This window comes from Desmodus rotundus, chromosome 3, assembly GCF_022682495.2.
Source record: "Desmodus rotundus isolate HL8 chromosome 3, HLdesRot8A.1, whole genome shotgun sequence".
NCBI classification, from domain to species: Eukaryota; Metazoa; Chordata; class Mammalia; order Chiroptera; family Phyllostomidae; genus Desmodus; species Desmodus rotundus.
The window spans coordinates 23,022,622-23,043,239 of record NC_071389.1 but is presented as its reverse complement, the minus strand read 5'-3'; the positions used below and the strand labels follow the sequence as shown (position 1 = coordinate 23,043,239).

The window sequence follows — 20,618 nt, the reverse complement described above, 5'->3', positions numbered from 1 at the left end:
GGGGGGGGATGCATCTTATAGTCTGAATGTAGCTTACCTGGCTCGCTACAGGATTTCTGCTTTAAAGGATGTTACTAAATATTTTACCACATTTTTGCTTCAAAATTTTTTCACCTATTTTCCTCCTCTAAAACCTAGGTGCATCTTATGATTCAAAAAATACGGTAATCATCCCGCCACTGATACACAGACATCACTATTTACATGGAGTTCTACATAAAGATTGTTTACAACTCTGTTAGGAGAAATAATTTGTTTGACATGTTTTACAGACACTAGTCTTTTATAGGATCAAATCATCTTATTCAAACAAGTCTATCACACAGAGGCTTAGAGGAGAAAAAACATTTGCGTGTTTATATCATCTTATGTTCATCTATTACTGCTCTGAATTATGTTTGAAATGTAGGAGGGTAGAATTCAATAACTAAATCTTATTAATTTATCTGCTCCTTCAGAAGTATGAATGAGCTCTTAAAGTTGCACCGTCCGATACACATGTGGCTACTGAGCACTTGAAATGTAGCTAGTCTGAAGATGAACTGTAGGTACAAAATAAATACTACAGCATTTTAAAGACTCAGTACAAAAATCAGAATGTAAAACACCTTAACTATTTTTATATTAATTACATGTTGAAAGGAGAATGTGTTGATATATTAAATTACATAAATCATTAAAAATTAATTTCATCTGTTTTAAAAAAATGAGGCTGCTAGATAACTTAATGACATGTAATTATTAGACTTCTCTTGACAATGCAGTCCTAAAAAATAACAATAATTATGTCTTTTCAAATGTTCAAGTTTTGAACCTAATTCAAAATTACTTAGTCACTTTTAAATTCCTCACTTATTTTTGCTGTGGCCACAACACAGAGTACTAACCACTATACAATCACGGCGAGCTTAAATTCCTCACTTATTTTTGAAGTTTCTTGTCTCTACCCACTAAGACTCTCCTGTTGAGGTAATTATCTAACGTCTTTCCATTTACATCTGTATTTCACCAGGTAAGGAAAAAAAGAGAGATGTCTTAAATACAAACAACCCTACATAAGAAACCAAAAATGATTCCAAGATCTATCATTTTCATTTTGAATCTTACCAGTCATCTGAGTTCACAAAGGAAATAAAAAGAACCCAACCTGTTGCTTCCATTTAAAATAAATTAAGGCACTATTCAAAGCGATCTAAATATGGAGACAACTCAACTACCACAAAACCAAGTGGACCCAAACACTCAACCAGAACTTAGTTCTGAAACATGGGATCAGTGCCACCTCCCTCTAAACTGTCTATAGTCTAATTATTTCCTAGGACATCTTACATAGTTTACAGCTGCTTTTTAAAAAAGGAACAAAACTGAATTCCTATTTATATGTGAAAGCTCTGGCTTGCCATAGTTTCAAAATTCTAAATGATGTGGCCTCTGCCTACATCTCCAACATCATCTCAAGCCACTGTCTTCCCCTTTCAATCCCTCTCCCTGAGCCACAATGGCAGCTTTCTTTCTTTTCCCTGAACAAGCCAGGCACCTAGACTCTGAGCACCTTTACATTTGCCACTGCCTCCACATAAACACTCTTCTATCGTCTCAAGCACAGCTGGCTCCTTTCTCATCCTTCAGATCTCAAGTCATCACCAGGTCTTCCTTTAGTACATTACCTAGTGAAGCCTCACTGCTCTCCCACCCCCAAGTTATCTTGTGGTCCTATTTTTTTCCTAGCACTCAGGAAAATCTGAAATTATCTGCCCCTCCCAAACTAGAAAGTGAGCTTCCAGGAACAGGGGTCCTGTCTGTCTTGCTCACACTGGTATCACTAACGCAGAGAACAGCATAGCAACAAGCACTCAGGTGTTTAATGACTGAATCAAAAAGTCAAAAGCTGCCTTAAAAGACAAAGACCCTTAAGGTTAAAACCCAGTATGTTTATTATGACAGTTGACTTCCTACGTACATGTCCTTCTAGTCTTTTTTTTTATATTTCCAATACTTAAGTCTCTTTTTAATTTATTCATAATATTTACTTATTTATTTTGGTGACACTATTATAGATGTCCCCACCTCCTCCCACTTTGCCCACCCCCCCCATACTTTAGTCTCTTGAACTGCCATATTTCCATATGGATAAAAATAAGAAGTATGGAAATAATCAATTATATTTTGTTTGCTGAGGCTAAAGAGGGAAGAAAGACTTGCATTGCTAAAAACGTGAATAAGGCTACAATAATAAAAACATTTCAGTACTGACACACAAGATTAGACAGCTAAATGGAACAAAATACAAAGTTCAGAAATATACCATGTAATATACCCTTACAAAGGTGGCTTTTCAAATCACTAGGAAAAAGGATAAAACACTGTTTGGGAAAAGTAATTAACAATGTCATACAAAAAGTAAGATTCCATCTTCTTAACACAAACAAAAACAAAATTCCAGTTACATTAAAGAAACGTAAAAAAACAAGCCATTAAAAAAGAAATTTGCCCTGGCTGGTGTGGTTCAGTGCACTGAGTGCCAGCTTATGAACCAAAGGGCCGCCAGTTTGATTCCCAGTCAGGACATATGCCTGGGTTGCGGGCCAGGTCCCCAGTAGGGGGCGCTTGAGAGGCAACCATACTTTCCCTCTTTCTCCCTCCCTCCCCTTTCTCTAAAAATAAATAAATAAAATCTTTTTAAAAATAAAAATAAAATAAGATGCTAGACACGACTCACAGATTCATAGAGTGGAAGCCTGGTTGTCAGGGGACTGGGGGAGGGAGAAATGAGCAGTTACTAATCCATGTGCACCAAGCTGCTGTTAAACTTTACAAATCTGTTGTACAATACTGTACCTATAGAGAACAATGTACTTGTACACTAAAAATCTGTTAAAAGGTAGATCTCATCTTATGTGTTCTTACCACAATAACTAACTCATCATCCATGATGGTAGCAAACTGAAAAGCCTTTGTGAGAGATGGGGAGAAAATGGTTTGTAATTTATTGCAATTGAAATCCCTAACTCACTTGGGAAAATGCAAAAAACCAACTGTCACTTTGTCCTGGCAGCTGTAGGAGCACAAGTGTCTGCAAGCGTATCAAGGGTGTATCTTGTAGGGACTGAGACTGTTAAGAGTTGTATGAAATAGGACTGATTAAACAGAATTCTTGCTGAATTTGGAATATATAAATATATCCAAGTGAAAAACTACAACAAAGGTTAGAAAACACAGCCAAGGACAGCTCCCAGAAAGTAGAACAAAAACACAGAGAAGGGAGTAACAAAAATAAAAAGAGACAAATCTGCCCTGGCTGGGGTGGCTCAGTGGATGGAGCTCCAGCTTTCAAACAAAGGTTGCCGTTTGATTCCCAGATTCCCAGTCTAGGGCACATGCTTGGGTTGCAGGCCAGGTCCCCAGTAGGGGACGTGTAAAAGGCAACAACAGATGGAAGTATCCCACACATCCATGTCTTTCTCCCTCTCTTTCTCCTTTTCCCTCTCTCTGAAAATAAGTAAGATCTTTAAAAAAGAGAGAGAGACATCTGCAGGATCAGTTCTAAAAATCCAACATCCAAACAAAATCCAGAAAAAGAGTAGAAAAAATAAAGGAGAGAAAAATCAACAATATAATTCTAGAAAATTTCCCAGAACTGAGGGACATAAGTTTCAGTCCACTGAGTGACCCGCTAGCACACTGAATGAGAAGAACCACAACGATACCATCATTATGGAATTTCAGAACACTGGGGAAAAAAGTTTTAAAGTAATATAAGGGCAAAATAAAGGCATTCTAAGATATGCACGTCTGAAAATTTACATCTTCAATACCATTCTCAGGAAGCTATTGGAAAAAGGTGCTCCTCTAAAACGAGCGATTAAATCAAGAAGGGTCTGGGAAAAGATAAAGAGGACCCAGTGTGAGGTAGGGAAAACCATCAGGAAGACGACGATGCGGGGATGGCACATGTGACTGCTGGGCAGAGACCTAGAGTACACACCCAGGATGCAGCAGATCAGAAGGTTTATCTCCAAGAGAACAAAATTTATAATATATCCTAAATGCTTACAGTATTGAGCAAGATTTACACTTCTGGGTAGAATTCAAGGAGGAATTACCAATAAAAACATGGAAATTAAACAAGAGAGACAAAAAAAGATTAACAAAGAAAACACAAAGTTGTGCAAAAAAAAAAAAGGACTACAGCATGCAACATTATTTGGCTGTGGTCAGGTATACACAACCATAATATTGTCAACACTAAATGCTGCTTTAACCAAAATTATAATAGAGCGACAATAAATGTGGATGTGTAAGGTGGTCAGGGTATTCTTCCAGACAACTGCTACTATCCAAAGTGGGAAGTTAACAGATAATACCAAAAACTGGGAAATCAGCAAGTAGCCAAATAAGCTTATTGTTTAGGGTAACACGGAAAGAAACAGTAAAGAGTTGGAAATGATTGCTGTGGGCCTGGGAAGGGGGTGAGATGGGACTGTCGTCTTTCATGAAAACCCTAGTGGAGCTGATGAGGGTCTGACATTATCCACACACACAGGTTCTTTCATGTATTAAAAATAAATAGTACAATAATTTATAAGTAATACAAGAATAAACCCTGTGTTTTGCGTGCTCACAACTATAAACCTACTTTTGTCTACCCCTGTATACATAAAGTTATTCATGTCCATCACATAATTATCCCAAGGAAAAATGAGAGAGAAGCCCAAATGTCTACCAAAAAGAAACTGAACTATATGGCACATCCATGATGAAAGGTCATGAGTCATTTCAAAATGCAATTTGCTCCTGTTAACAAGAACCAGGTGACAAGAGTGTGCAACCCCAATTTTGATTAAATACACACATATCCAAGTAACATATATATAAAAAGAGACTTCACCAAAATATTAACAATACTTACATGTGAAGTTTATAGATAACCTTTTTCAGTATTTCCAAGTGAATATACGTGTTATTAAAGAACTCAAGAGTCAGTTAAAATTGAAAAATAACTGCCGATTCTATAACTTAGAAAGGAATCAAAGAGGAGAGCAAAGCTACTTACCATCTTACTTCAGTTTGTTAAAATGACACTTATTCAAGAACCCAGAATTTCCATTAAGTAATCTTATGAATAAACAACTCTAAATATAAAACTGGTTTTAGAAGTCAGTGAAGTTATTTTTAGTTCCTTTACCACCATGCATTTATTTACCTTATTTGAACAATGATTCGACTTGCACTGGATCCCAAACAGACACTACCTCAAAGAAACACCGGCAATGCTGCTGGCTTCTCCAATTTACAAAGTCAGGATACAACTCTAGAGTAAGAGGAAATAAGCAGTGTTAAAATAGCTACCTAACCCTTGCAGATTGCGAACTGAAATACACACGCCTGAAATCTCTTAACTCTACTGTAGCCCTCAACTTCACTCCAAGTGGACACAGTCCTCTATACTAGCCTGAGAGCCTCTGTCTGCTTGTCTCTCGCACACGTTTTAATCCATCCCTCTTCCTACAATAAGGACGCAGTATGGAAAGCTAAAACCTTCCTCTTATAACCTGATACTTTCACTGGCAACATTTCAGGTGCTACGGTTTGCATTATGCAAGACAAATTCACAAACTCCATAATCCAACCTGAAAAATTACTTCAGAAGAATTAGATATTTGAGATAAGATGCAGGCTCAACATTAATCTTTTCTTTTTTTCACTTACTCAGCACTCACTCAGTCAAGGATACCTACCTAGCTTTTTCTGAAACTGTGGCTTACACACAGCTGAACTCTTGCCTATTTAGCCAGAAAAGAAAGGCATGTATTTCCTTAAACTCTGGTCTCTTGGTACATAGGGAACCCTCAGCCTAGAATGCCTCTTCCTGTCTCACCAAACTCATTCCTATGAGGGTCTCCTCCCCCAGAGAGCTGTCCCTGGCTTGCCCAGGCTGGGTTAGGTACTGCTTCTGTGTTACCCTAGACATGTATCTCCTTACACTCATCTCATTCTGTTAATATGTCAGTTTCCCTAACAGTGATATGTGTCTGCTGAGTAAACTGATTACCCAAGCAATAAACTCTTGACCTGTACTAAAGGTAACTAGGCAATTAACGTTACAAACAGGCAACAAAAACCTACCCTTAAAACTAACAGGATAGTAAGACTATTTTATCTAGATAAAATTAGCATTCAGACAGACCTTTAACCCAATTAACAATAATATTGGTCTATAGTTACTTAGTTGACAAGCAGTAAAAATATAGCATTTTCAAAAACTCATTCAAAATACTTTTGCATATATCCTTGCAGGTTATTCCTGGAATTCATCCTACATTGTTACATCACCCTAAACTTCCTTCCCTGTTTCTAATTGCAGAGGCACGGGGGCTCACATCAGTTTGAGGGAAATCCGGATGACTGCTACAGGACAGAGAACTGCTTACTCTACTACTCACAGAATTAAGGAAAGAAACTATTCCAATACATCCATCCTTAAAATCTAACCAGAGCACACGCGAGCACACACACATACAAATCTTCCACTTTACTCTCCCATCACGTTTCTTCCCTAGTAATTAACCTCGTCTTAGATGTTAGCAAGAATTTTATCATCCCAACAAGTCTTCAATCTTCCACTGTCCCAATGGTGGAGAAGCAAATCTGAGCTTCTGGCCCTCAGTTACTCTGCGGAAGGAAGGACAACCCTGAAGCCCCGAGTCATCCCCGCCACCAGTTTCTATGCACCACCCCCCCAACTTGCCCTGCCTGTGTCATCCGCACACGCATAGGTATACTTTTCGGCTTCTATCTGCTGTTATTGGGGGAGATGCAGTATGGAGTATACATCTGTTTTCCCAGTTCTGTGAATCTCAAACTGCTCCAGAAATAGGCATTTGTTTAAAGGAAAAAAGGCAAATGATTTTGAGTAGTGTTCCCTGGTTCTTGATCATTTTACAGGTATTATTGATACTGTTCAGTTGTTCATTGGAGAAGTCAATGCTGAGTTTAAGGTGAGTGAAGAAGTTAGCCTCTGTGAATAGTCTGTGTGGAATTATAGGCAAGAATTTCTTTCAAAGAAGTTGAGAGAACAGTAACTCCATACAACCTGAACTTGAACTACTAAAATATGTCATAAGTGATGGTTAAAATGTGTGGAAAAGGGCTTAGTTGGACAAACTTACAGAGCTTGTGAAAATGTAAACTACTTAAGGCATACAGTTATTCTGCCCTGGTGGTGTGGGTCAGTGGGCTGAGGACCAGCCTGTGAACCAATGGGTCGCTGGTTCAATTTCCAGTCAGGGCACATGCCTGCGTTGCATGCACCCGAAAGACAACCACACACTGATGCTTCTCCCCTTTCTCTCTCCCTTCTCTCTACAAATAAATAAAATCTTAAAAAAAAAAAAAAAAAGCATATGGTTATTCTCTGTACTATTTTTGTCAGCAGGTACTCTCAAAAAAATTTTTTTAAGCTATTGCATATTAGCCACTCTGAGCCAGTATTGTCAAGAGTGACCTTTATTAGCTCTCAATTCATTTTTGTAGGCTTAACTATTGTCAGTTCTGTGAACTTTTATCAGAAATAGGAGGTAAATCCTGACCTGCCCTACCAAAGAGTAGTTCAATGGCTTAGCAGAGGTAAAATTTTACTGATTTTTTTTTAAAAGCTCAGGGCTGAATCTGGAAATTTTCTGAACAAGAACCACCCTGAAACACTATTATTGAATATGAATAGTTCTGGAAATTAGCTTTTGCTGCAGAGTTGATAACGTTTGTAAATAAATTCTATCGAAAATTACAGATGAGGGGGTGACCGTGGAGAGGGTATGGCAGGGTACATGGTAATGGAAAAAACAATAAAATAAATACACATCAAAAAAAGAGGAAATTACAAGGCAAACTAGCACTTCTTTGGGAAACATACTGCAACAAATTAATCTGAATGCTGTTTAAACATTGCTTAAATCACAAGTAGTATCAGATTACTTTATTCACTGCCATGCTAGCAAAGGTTAAAATAAGCAATGAGCTCTCCGTTCCCACACAAATATTAAGCCAACATATTTTTAGTTCAAACAGTTCCAGCATATTTCCAACCTCAATACAAGTACAAAGGAAATCTCCATATTGCAAAATCCATCTCACTGTGGAACTTCCATCTAATCTTCAATTGGAGATGACTAATCTGCAGGGTAATGGCATGCTAAAAGGCAAATATCAAGAAAAGACTCTAACAGAATTCTATAAATGCCTTCCAAGTGATGAATCTACTCAATTAAAATCATATGCTCATGAATTAATATTAGTTTTTGGCAGTACCTCTCTTTGTGAAAAGATATTTTCAAAGCTGACACATGTAAACTGTCACTACAGATTTCAACATTCACAGGTGAGTATTTGCCATCAATTTTGATAAGTTAACTTTGAATCCAAGTTAAATATTATCCCCCAAAGAAGTCCTGCCTATTAACAGATCTGTATTACAAAAATTATATTCAATTAGTTTTTTAATTATGCCAATAAGAAAAGTTTTCTCTCGTTATATACCTACATAATAGCCTCAGTTTTGCCTCTTGGCACCCAAAGCCTAGTTCTGCCTGGACCTTAACAAAAGAAAAAGTTTGCCAACTCTGGTTCTACATTTGCCTAACAGAGGCATTGAGTGCACGTGGCCAAACAGGGATAAATCCTTAAAGAGCAGTATTTATCAAAACTGTAAGTCACAAATGACAACTATTATTTTTTTAATACTTACATCTAGCAACTTACAGTAAGACAAATAAAATTAGTATATCAGTTATTCCAAAGCTATTTACAAACCACTGGCTCAATAAATAAGAGTGCATGTTCTCAAGCCAGACTGCCTAGGTTTGATCCCCACCTCCACCCACTGGTTACTTAATTAAATCTAACTATCTTTGTTTCCTCATAGGTAAAACTGGTTCCTACTACCCAGGATTGCTCTGAAAACTGAATAAATTAGTATGTACATAATGTTCTTAAATCAGTGCTTAGCACATAGTAAGTACTTAATAAATATTATAATATTATCCATCACGTCAACGCCAAAATGACAGTGAAAAGAAAAAGACCTCAACCACCGAGTATGGGTAGTCACATGGTCATTGAACAATCACCTTCTTTCTCTTGAGAATTCAGAGTTTGGCTTCATGGCAGATTCAGAATAGAAGTTGCTTCTATTACATCTTCAAAAGCCTCTTTAAGAAGCATGCACTCTGGTAACAAACCCAAGCCTGTACTTGATTCCAGGCTGATTGACTATGCCTCCTAATTGACACCATCATTCTGTGCCCCAGGTTCTCAACTTACAGGAGAGGGATCAACATGCCATCTGTACATGATAGTTTCTACTGAGACTGATGATTTTTAAAATCATGTGCACATGCAATGCACAGGTGCCTCGGAGCAAAGTAACATCTCATCTGAGTCCTCCTATTCATCCACAGGTAAGACTGTCTTATCTGAAACCATTAACAGCTACTTTCGCTCATTTATTATCATGTTATCCATTACAAAATTTTTATAAGCTACCAGTTTCCCTACAACACAAGCCTCTATTTCCTTGAAAACTACCAGTCCTACAATATCACTAACACTAATACTGGTATAGTAAGTACCAGATCAAATTCCTGTTTGTATTCCCAACGTCTAGATACGTTTTTTTTTTTTAATTTTATTATATTTTTTAGAGAGGGAAAGGGAGGGAGAAAGAAAGGGAGAGAAACATCCATGTGTGGTTGCCTCTAGCACACCCCCTAATGGGGACCTGACAGCAACCCAGGCACATGCCCTATACTGGGAATCGAACTGGCGACTCTTTTGATTCACAGGCCAGCACTCAACCACTGAGCCACATCAGCCAGGGCTGTTTGTTGAATGACGAATATTAGCTATATAGTTTCTCTTTACTGTGGTAAAATATGTATAACACAAATTTAAAATCACTTTTAAGTGCATGGTTCAGTTCAGTGACACTGAAGCATATTCGCACTTACGCAACCATCACCGCCATCCATCTCCAGAACTTCTTCATGCTCCCAAACTGAACCTGGGTATCCATTAAACAGTGACATCCCCACAACCACCACACTGTGAGTACCCTCGGTACCTCCTGTAAGCGAAATCATACATTTGTCCTTTTATGTCCAGCTTATGTCACCTAACGTAATAATGTCAAGATTCCTCTATGTTGTTGCACATGTAGTTTTAAAAAAGGAAAAAACGCATACAGAATCAGAGAACTTGTGATATTAACATAAACTTTTACTTTAACAAATGAAAATGTTTAATTCTTTTCACCTAGTTTTTTCTCTTTAGTAATACACAGAAAAAACTCAAACTGTACAAGAGTATATAATAAAAAGAGGTCTCCTTTCTAATTTCTGCCCCCTCTCCCCAGTTCCCAGTCCCTCTCCTTGATTTAAGGTTTTATTTTGAAACACAATTGCCAACCACTCCTTGTCTGCCTTTGAGAATGTCCTTTCAGTAAGATATTCAGTTGGCCTATCAGGACTGGCTATCCCTCTTCTAAGAACACTAACATAAAGGTCTGAAACAATGTACATTAAAAAAATTTTCAGCACTTTCACAAATGTTTCATTAAGTTAACATTCATTGAGTGCACCCTATGAATAGTATCTGCTAGGCAACATGTTAAGGCAAGAAGCATGTTACAAGCTCTGGAGTCCCATTAAAATGAATTTAAGCCCTGGCTAGTGTAGCTCAGTGGACTGAGCGCAGGCTGAGAACCAAAGGGTGGCCAGTTCCATTCCCAGTCTGGGCACGTGCCTGGGTTGCAGGTCAGGTCCCCAGTAGGGGGCACTGGAGAGGCAACCACAACACTGGTAAAAAAACGAAATCAAAACATTTTGAGGCTTCCCTGGCCAGGTGCTTACTTGATTGGAGCGTCATCCCGTACACCAACAAGTTGAAGGTTTGATCCCTGAGCAGGGCACATACCTAGGTGCAGGTTCAATCACCTGTCAGGGTACAGGTACAGACAAGAGGCAACCAATAGATGTCTGTCTATCTGCCTCTCTCTGTGCCCCACCCTCCCTCAAGTCAGTAAACATGCCCTCAGGTGAGAAGTTAAAAAAATAAATCCTTTTCTGTGAAATCGAAGTGGAAAAAGCAGCAACTACCATGAGGCCCACCTATGATAGGCAGAAGTGACGCTGACAAAAACATGAAAAGGCAAACTAGACCAGTGCTGTCCAACAGAACTTCAGTAAATGTTACAGTAAAATGTAATGAGATACAGTCAATGTTCTTATGGTAGCCACTAGTCATGTGTTCCTATTGGCTATGTATGAAAATTATTAAAATTATACTGAATTTTAATTAACTTAAATTTAACGAGCCACATGTGGCTACTGAATTAGCCTGCGCAGATCTAGACCAGGTACTCTAGGTAATTTTTTCTCCTCTCCAAAAATACTAAATCTCAGTACATATTTAATAAACACTGATGAAGGAAGAAATGGAGTCACAAAGATTTTTGAACCCAACAAAACCATCAGTTCTGGGCATTTTTTTTTTCTCACTGCTATTATGTCAACACATACGATTCTTCAATCTACATCTCGTTTCTACCTAGCATTCTACTATATAAAGTGTACTATAATATAAGCAGTCCCCTGGAGTTTGTACATTTAGGGTTCTTTCCATTTATCACTTAATATAAATAACACTGTAATAATTGCTCTAAAAGAAAGATATACACTGTTGTTCCCCAGAGAGCCTGCAGCAGTTTATATTGCTCCCAGCAGTGTTTGAGATTGCCCGTTTGTTTCTCCACATCGTCGCCAGCAGTAATGGCCGTGTTTTTTTAAACCATGATGGAGCTCTGAGGGAGAAAATGCTATCTCATTGTTGATTTACTCTGTACCTCTCTGGTTTTCACTTCAACAGAATATATTTTGTCCAGATAATCTCATTTTTAAAATGGTTAGCCAATTGTTCCAGAATTGTTTATGGAATAATTAAGCCACCCTTCCCTCACAATCTCGAAATACCACCTTTATCACATACTCTGTGCTTTCCACCTGCTAGCAATTGAGGGCTTGGGTGTTTTACATTATCCTTTCAGACAATGTCACATGACTACTTCTCATTTCCAAATAGTTAACAAGCAACCCATCTACCATATACAATAATAAAATTAATTTGTTGAATCCCTACTATGTGCCTTGGCACTGAGCTAATCATCTAACCATCACAAATAACCCTACTGAAGGTAAACAGTGACTTCTACCTCCATTAGAAATTGAACAGATACTCCAAAGAGTCGAGCAACTTGCACCACAGTCTCGATTAAAAAAAAAAAAAAGTTTTTGAGAGGTAGCAGACTTCCATTTTCATCATATTCACCTGAGACAATCAAGAACTCTGAGTACCACGGATCATGTACCTCCATGAGCATGCCCTACTAACTGAAACTGCAGCTGAAAATATTTTGCTGAAAATGGAATGAGTATTCCCTATCTGGAAGAGAAAGTATTTCCTATCAATTTACTTTCATCATATGTTTCCTCCAATACCACACAGCCTCCACAGCTAAAATGGAATACAGTAAGCCAACGATCGATTAAATATATTCTCTTCCTCATTCTGTACTGTCATTCAACAAGGCACTACATTCAAGGCCACTTTAATCACCCCTGGCTGGTTGAATGGTGAAACAACTCATACGTGCCGAAGGTAAAATGTCCTGCAAAAACAAGCAAGAAATAGAAATAAAGGAAGAGAACGGATAAGGTAAGTTCTTTGCTAGGAACAAAGACGAAGCATTCTCCATTAACCCAATAATCAATGTATCACCTTCTAAATGTTTCAGGAAAATAAAAAGACTATCACAAAGAGTGCACTTTTGCAACTAAGTCCTTCTGAAGCAAAGTGTTAAGTATTAAGTTTTCAGCCCTGGCTGGTGTGGCTTAGTGGCTTGAGTGTTGTTGGGTCTTAGAACCAAAAGGTTGCTGGTTTGCCAGTCAGGACACATGTCTGGGTTGCAGGCCAGGGCTTGAGCAGGGGGCACATGACGGGCACCCACACATTGATGTTTTTCTCCCTCTCTTTCTCCGTCCCTTCCCCTCTCTCTAAAAATTCGAAAGTAAAATCTTTTTACAAAATAAGTAAGTAGGTAAAATATCAGTGCAGAACTACTCTAAAATGAGCACTACCAACTCAGCCTCTTTCACTCGATAGCTCCTAAGGCACCGCTTCACTCCAACAGAGGAGTTTAAAATCTCTTGTCCAATCTATACTTGGCTAATGTGACTGAAAATTCAAGGAAAACAATCATTATCACAACCTACTTATCGAGTTACTTCAGTTTTATCGCAGACTTTAGAGGATGGGTTTTGAATACAAAATTTTAAAAAGCAACTTTGTAATTCACTGACAATAGGTATATACATTTTAAGAATACAGATCGGTGAGTTTTGACACAATATACTGTGTCAACACCACCCCAACAAAATACAGAGTATTTCCATCACTCCAGGAAGTACCCTCTTGCCCCCTGCAACTCCGCACCCACCACCACCCAACTTTCAACTGGTAGAACATAAGCTCAGTAAACCAGGACTGGACAGCGGGAACACTCTGAAACTACCACCCAGTCAGCCACTTACTCATTCCTGTATTAACTCATCCTTTCAGTATTTACTAGGCCTCTCCTGTGTGACAGAGATCACCCTCGGTACCGGGATTCAGCAGGGAATTAGACAAATCCCCGCTTCTCTCTCTAAAATAGTTGAAGACACAATAAATTAAAGATAAACAATATAATGCCCCATAGTAACATGGCAGGGTAGGGCGGTTATCAGTCGATGAAAGGAGCACTATTATAGACAGGGCAGTCAGGGAAGGCCTCTCTCAGAGCACTTCCCAATGTGATACATGCCTACAAAGGGACATCAAAACTGCTAAAGCCAAAAGTGTGTTACAGCACCTCCGTGACAGCTAAACAGAAAGAACTTTAGAACATACAAAGCAAGGCTCTGAAGAATCACTTTATTATATCTAGCACAAGGATTTCTTGTATTAGAAGTTTTACCCAATTCGTTTTTTCTTTTGGGCAATCTCGCTCTGGCATCTGACCAAAGTCCTCAATCTCCTTCATTTTTACAGTTTTTTTTCCTGACAGCCCATACATAGTCTGGTAGCCAAAGGTATTAGAGTCAGGACTCCAGGACACATCTTTTAGATACACTGGGACCATGGTCTGGGAAAGCCCTGAAGTAATGGAGAGCCCCGGAGTGAAGAAATCTCTTGGGTAACTGTAGAGAGCAACCTCACCTCTATGATTTCCTGTATCAATCCTTTATTTATACTGCCACTTTGATTAAAGAAAAATGAAATTGAGTTATTAACTCCTCAAAAAAAACACACAAAATTACTGAAGAAAAGCAATGGGCTTCGAAGAGGCACATCATTCAGACAAGCAAGCAAGCCAGCCCTGGCTGGTGTGGCTCAGCTGGTTGGAGCATCAGCCCGTAATCTGAAAGATGCGGATTCCATTCCCGGTCAGGACACATGCCTCGGCTGCTGGCTCAGTCCCACCCAGGTTGGGAGGGTGCATGTCCTGGGTAAAGATAAAACAAAAAACAACAACAAAAAAACACCTGGTTCTTATGCCTCAGGACAGAACCAGAAGTCTTCTAATTAGACATTCAGCAACTTCTCTTTGCTTGGCCTTCCATCTTCTGAAACACGCCAAGCTATGCAGTTACAACATTCCAGATGCTAAAAAGCAAATCAGGCAGAACAAAAACGAGGACACTGCACATCTTCCAGCTAAAAGGCACGGGCAAGGGTCAGATCAGTGCCTTCATGCTTTCTGAAAGTCCTTGGGTTTCTTCAGTTTAGAAACAAATAATTCAGTATTTTGGGTTCTCCCCCCTCACTGCCTCACCTACTGTAAGTTAACTAAAATTTCTTTTTTTTTTTTTAAGAAGAAACAAAGGAAAGAAATAAGGCACCAAGACAAAAAAAGATTTAATAGTGATGTACTATTAAGACAGCAGCCTGACTTTAAGCGGGTGTATTAGCTGCCGGTATCATTCTAGAACAGGGACAGCAAATTAAAACGCCTAAGACAAGTAATATAAAGATGTAAAATGATAAGCATCAACTAACATTTTGCTCCATGCCAAGGATACATGTCAGCCTGTGGTGAGGTGTGTGACAAACTGGAGAACATGCCCTGACAAAAGATGGCTGCTGAAGAGGGCCATAGCTGCCAGATCTGATTTTTTCAAATTGATTTTAGAGACAGAAAAGAAGGAACAGCCCTGGCTGGTGTGGCTCAGTGGACCAAGTGCTGGCCTGTGAACCAAAGGATCACTAGTTGGATTCCCAGTCAGGTCACATGCCTGGGTTGTGGGCCGGGTAGATTTTATTTACTTACTTTTAGAGAGAGGGGAAGGGAGGGAGAAAGAGGGAGAGAAACATCAATGTGTGGTTGCCTCTCACACACCCCCCACTGGGGACCCAGCCCGCAACCCAGGCATGTGCCCTTACTGGGAATTGAACCGGTGACCCCTTGGTCCGCAGGCCTGCGCGCAGTCCACTGAGCCACAACAGCCAGGGCTAAAATCTTTTTAAAAAAAGAAAAAAAAAAAGGATGGGGTGGATGGATGGACGGACGGACGGAAGGAAGGAAAAAAGAAAGATAAAACACGGATTTGTTGTTCCACTCATTCATACATTCACATGCTGCCCCCTGTATGTACCCTGGCTAAAGACTGAACCACAACCTTGGTGCAGGGTGGAGGAGAGGGTGGGTAACGCTCCAACCAACTCAGCCAGGGCCAGATCTGATTTTTTAAAAGCAGCCTAAATCCAAACTTTTACATGAAATCTCTCTGATTTTTAATGCTGACAACTAATTCAAATTTTCATCACTGTGTGAGCCAAACGAAACACATCTGCAGACTGAATTCAGTCCACAAGCTTTCAGTTTTCAACCTCGGCTATAAAAATTATACCTGGTTCCCTCAGCAGCAGAACTCTAATTTTGGGGCAGAAAGCACACCCTAGGCTTCCAGTAACAACACACTGTCATCTAAAAATACATGAAAGGCCTAACTAGTGTGGCTCATTGGGTTGGGCATCCCCCCTCCCCCCACAAACCGAAAGGTCCCCTGGTTCGACTCCCAGTCAGGGCACAAGCCTGGGTTGTTGGCCAGAGTCCCCGATTGAGGGCATGCAAGAGGCAACTGATCAACGTTTGTCTCCTTCTTTCTCCCCCCTTTCCCCTCTCTGTAAAAATAAATAAAAATCTTTAAAAAGTAAAATAAAAATACATGAAAAATGTGTATGAATATACCTCTGAAACCCCTGATGTTGAAGGAAAGAAGAAATCATCTTACTCTTCACACACTGAGGTGCTCCATTTCTTCCACTAAACTAGGAACTGTGAACAAAACCCAATGAAGAAAACATGAAGCGATAATTTCTTGTGAAACAGTTCACTAATCAGCTTCCTCAGTATGTGCACCAGCCTGTACTTCCAGACAAAAGCAAACTAAAAGATGATTTCAATGGCATGGACTTAATCTTGATTTAAAAAAGAAAAAAAGAGTTCCCCTGAAAGCAAAGAAGGTCAAAACTTTTAGAAAGGGTACCCATGATTTTTACTTTCCTGGTAAGCTGGGGGCAACTACTTTTTTATGGGTTATAACCCTACATTGGACAGTCTGGAGCAGTGGTTCTTTACACTTTGAGACACTAATGAGTATGATGGAAGGTAACAACCCGTTTTTTAAGAAAATGGACTCCCTCACAAAGATTTTACAGAGTTCATGGGCCCCCTGCAACCCACACACCACAGAGGAAGAACATGCTGCTCTAGAGAGTATTAAACCCACGTAATCTCCAAACCTTCCTCTCCTCCAACAGATGCATCCCTACTCCACTAATCTACTTCAGGCAACAAGATCTCCAGCCTGGACCAACTGACGGCCTCTGAACTGATAACCCCCACCATCCATTTTCTACACCTCTGCAAAGCGCCTTTAAAATACAAGTCAGACGGCAACCCCTCCCACCCTTCCAAAGGCTTCAATGGCATCCCTAAACAGCTCACCTCTCCCTCTCATCATTAACCACTCTCTCTACTATGTGTCAGGCACACTCGGCCTCCTTTCAGTTCAGAAAGGTAAATTCCTCTCAAGTTTTGGTGCATGTTTCCTCCACCCAGAACATTCTCTTCATGACACTCTACAAAACTAAAACTGTCTCTTTACTCCTGATAAGAACTCTGACCACCCTTATTAGGTCACTCCTTTTTTCAGTGACTATTGGAGCCCCCTGCTCGATACTTCCACATCGCTTTTCTCAACTTGTAGTTTATTTGCTTATTGCTGTCTTCTCCCACTATACTGTAAATTCTCAAAAGGCAAAACCCATCTGTCTCATACCCCTACGTACTCCCTGAGCCTAGTACAGGAGCCAGTAGATGGTAGGTTCTCAGGCACTACTTGTTTAATCTACCACTCAATCAGTCAAATACTGAATCAATCTTGGATGTTTACAGAATGAATGTGTGAAGTAATCCATCAAAATCTAGTACTTGAGAGAAGAGCATTAACCACACTTCCTTCAATTAACCACACTTCCATAGGTGTCAGTATGCCCAAGGGAAACAGGCTAGCACCCTAAGATTTTCAATGATTTAAACCATTCATTATAGCCCTGGTCAGGCAGCTCAACTGGTTAGAGCTTTGTCCCAATACACCAAGGTTGCAGGATCCATCCCTGGTCAGGGCACACACAAGAAGCAACTAATGAATGCATAAATAAGTGGAACAACAGTGTTTCTCTCTCTCTGCCCCCCCCCCAAATCAATTACCAAAAAACAAAAACAAAAAAAAACCCCACCAATTCTAAAAAAATAAATCTTATGTCTTTTTTTTTTTAAGATTTATTTATTTTTAGAGAGAGGAGAAGAGAGGGAGAGATGGAGAAACATCAATGTGTGGTTGCCTCTTGTGCGCCTCCTACTGGGGACCTGGCCCACAACCCAGGCATGTGCCTCCGCTGTGAATCCAACCAGAGACCCTTTGGTTCGCAGGCTGGTGCTCAATCCCCTGAGCCACACCAGCAAGGGTAATCTTTATGCTCTCTCAGTCAGCCTCATCTCTCCCCATCTCGGTGCTAATCTTGGAAATACTCCAAGCTTTCTCCTTCCAATTTCTTGGTACAAAACAGGACACTCCTTTTGCAATCCATAACTTCACCACTGAAACCAAATTCAAGGAATATCTGTACTTTATGTTAAAGTAACATGCTACCGAACTGCTGCTGCTGCTTTTATTACTGCCTCCAGCACCACTGCTAGAAGTGGATTGTATCTAGTCTGCAGACTAAAAACAACAGTCTCCAAAACTTAAGATCTTTCACTTATGTAAACGGTTTAAAAAAAAAAAAAGAGAGAGAGAGAGATGGCCGTGGCTCCTATAGCTCAGTGGATTAAGAACGGATTGCGAACAGGCTCTTGCCCCCAAAAGGGGACGAGAGAGAGAGAGAGAGAGAGGCAAACACACATTGATGTTTCTCTCCCTCTTTTTTTCCTCCCCTTCCCTGCCTCTAAAAATAAATAAGTAAAATCTTTTTTTTTAAAATGGAACTATACTGGACATAAACGTGTTTTTGTTAAACAGTTTCTTATAAAAACTCCAACTCACCTCTTCTACATAACACAATCCAGCCTAAATAGCTGCAGAAAAATTTGTTTTTCATATTGCTAAAGTGTGTACACTAGTTCACAAAACACATTTCCCAGTTAAAAACAAAGCCAAATTTGCACCCCAAGTTCTTCGTGGAAGCAGCCGTTTTCGGATCTTTAACAGACTTCTACAGAACTGTACTCACAGAAGGTTATCTAAATACCAGGACGGACTACGGCAGACAGTATTTTCACACAAAAACGGAGGGCCATCTGAAGGGGAAGGAAAATGATGGCATGATTTCCGGTCTGGACCTACACTCTAGAAATCCTATAAATGATGGTGATAATACTAACAGTGTTTAATACCTGTCAGGTAATGAGCTAAGCGGCTTCCAATTTAATTTCACTTAATCTTTATCACCATCCTACTCCACGGCCGCTGTTTCTTACTCACCAGTACTGCGGAGATAAGGAAACTGAGGCACCAGAAGGGGCAAATGAAGGCCCCTGACCTGAATTCAAAGCTAGCAGGGCCAAACTTTGAAACCAGACAAGTTGGATCCAGGATCCTTCGGTTACGCTGCCATCAGAAGCTTCACTGGTCTCTCCGGCCAGGCTCTACCATACTCTCAGATTTTTTTTTTCCTACCCAACTAACAATCACCCCGTAAACACTGTACTACCACTGAAGGCTTCCACCTTCGGCGCCAGCGCTACTCGCCAGCTTCTGCCGCCATGCTCCTCCCCTAAGATTTAGAAAGACAAATAGAACAGCTGGTAAAAGTTGGTTAGGTCCTAAGGAAGGCAAAGGAAATTGCCTCGTGTAAGCAGAACACCCGCCGATTATCACTGGAATGCAAGTCGGCCTCCCTCCAGTCCAAGAGACTGAAATAAAAGTGGGCGCACCAATGTTCCCGTGGCAGAGAGATTTGGACCATGCCTCCTCTGGCCACACGGCAAAAAGAACGGAAGAGGCACTAACATTTACTGAGTGCCAGCCACATGCGCCCTAAGGGAAGACAGAGCCAGGCCAGTGGAGACTACGTCGAGGGGAAAAGGACACTCAAGAGTTCCGGGAAAAGGGGAAATCCAAACAATTGGTTTCATACACTAAAGAGGGAGAGGGAGAACGTGGGGGCCGGTCCCCGACAACTTGCAAGAAGAAGAAGGCAGGGTAGAAGGTGCTCGGAGAAAAGGCGGCCCCGAGCCTCGGGAACTAGGCCGGGGCGAGGGGAAGCCCAGTAGGGCGGGGAGGGGGAGGAGCCGGAGGAAGCGGGGCCCGCTTAGAAGAGGCCCGAGGTGGGCGCCGAGGAGCGGCTCCGCGCCAGGCGGGCCTGGGGACCCTGAGCCAGCCGCCGCGGTGAAAAGATAAAAGACGAAATGACTGGAGCCGGCCCAGCCGCCCTAGCTCCCAGCACAGGCCTTCACTCACCTAGGCCCACCACAGCGATCGCAGCTGCAGCCTCGCAACGGCACAACCGGCCCAAACCTCACCCCCGCCCGACAGCGCGCCCCGCGTCCCCGCTCTCCCACGGCGGCAGCGTCGCCTCGCTCCCTCCTGGGAAATGTAGTCCTAGAGCCGTCTTTCCTTGCCACTTGACGGCGTCCTGAACTACGTTTCCCACAAGGCAAGGCAAGCGTTGGACCCGTCGTTTTGCGTCACGCGCCAGGTTGTCGGCAGTCACGTGGGTTGCTCCGTTCCATCCCCTCCCCCCGCTTGGGTGGCCTGGGGAAGAAGGAGGGAGTTGGAGGCGAGGGGCGGAGGCGTTGCTGACGCCACTGCCCCCACCATTTTGGAGCCAGCTTGCAGGTTGGAACCAGCGTGGAGGGAGGGCCTGAGCCCCACCCCCTCGCGGCCTGCTTTTGCTGTTGAAAAGTCTCTGAGCGGAGAACTCGGGCTCCTGGCGTTCAGTAGACTCTCACTTTGTGACCTTGA

The 20,618-nt window shown here is 41.0% G+C and overlaps 1 protein-coding gene across 4 annotated transcripts in view; it reads right to left on the bottom strand.

Moving 5' to 3' along the window:
* THRAP3 (thyroid hormone receptor associated protein 3) overlaps window positions 1–20,238 on the bottom strand; it is a 57,487-nt gene extending 37,249 nt beyond the window's left edge. For 2 of the 4 annotated variants that reach the window (XM_024554576.3, XM_024554578.3), the window contains exons 1-2: window positions 20,115–20,238; window positions 5,204–5,311 (exon numbers count right to left, since the gene is read on the bottom strand). The gene's annotated coding sequence lies outside the window, so the exon portion shown is untranslated. Of the gene's footprint in view, window positions 1–5,203; window positions 5,312–16,339; window positions 16,450–20,114 lie in introns of those variants that run through there. The other 2 variants (XM_053919988.2, XM_024554577.4) reach the window with 2 other exon arrangements.
* Window positions 20,239–20,618: the final 380 nt, after the last annotated feature.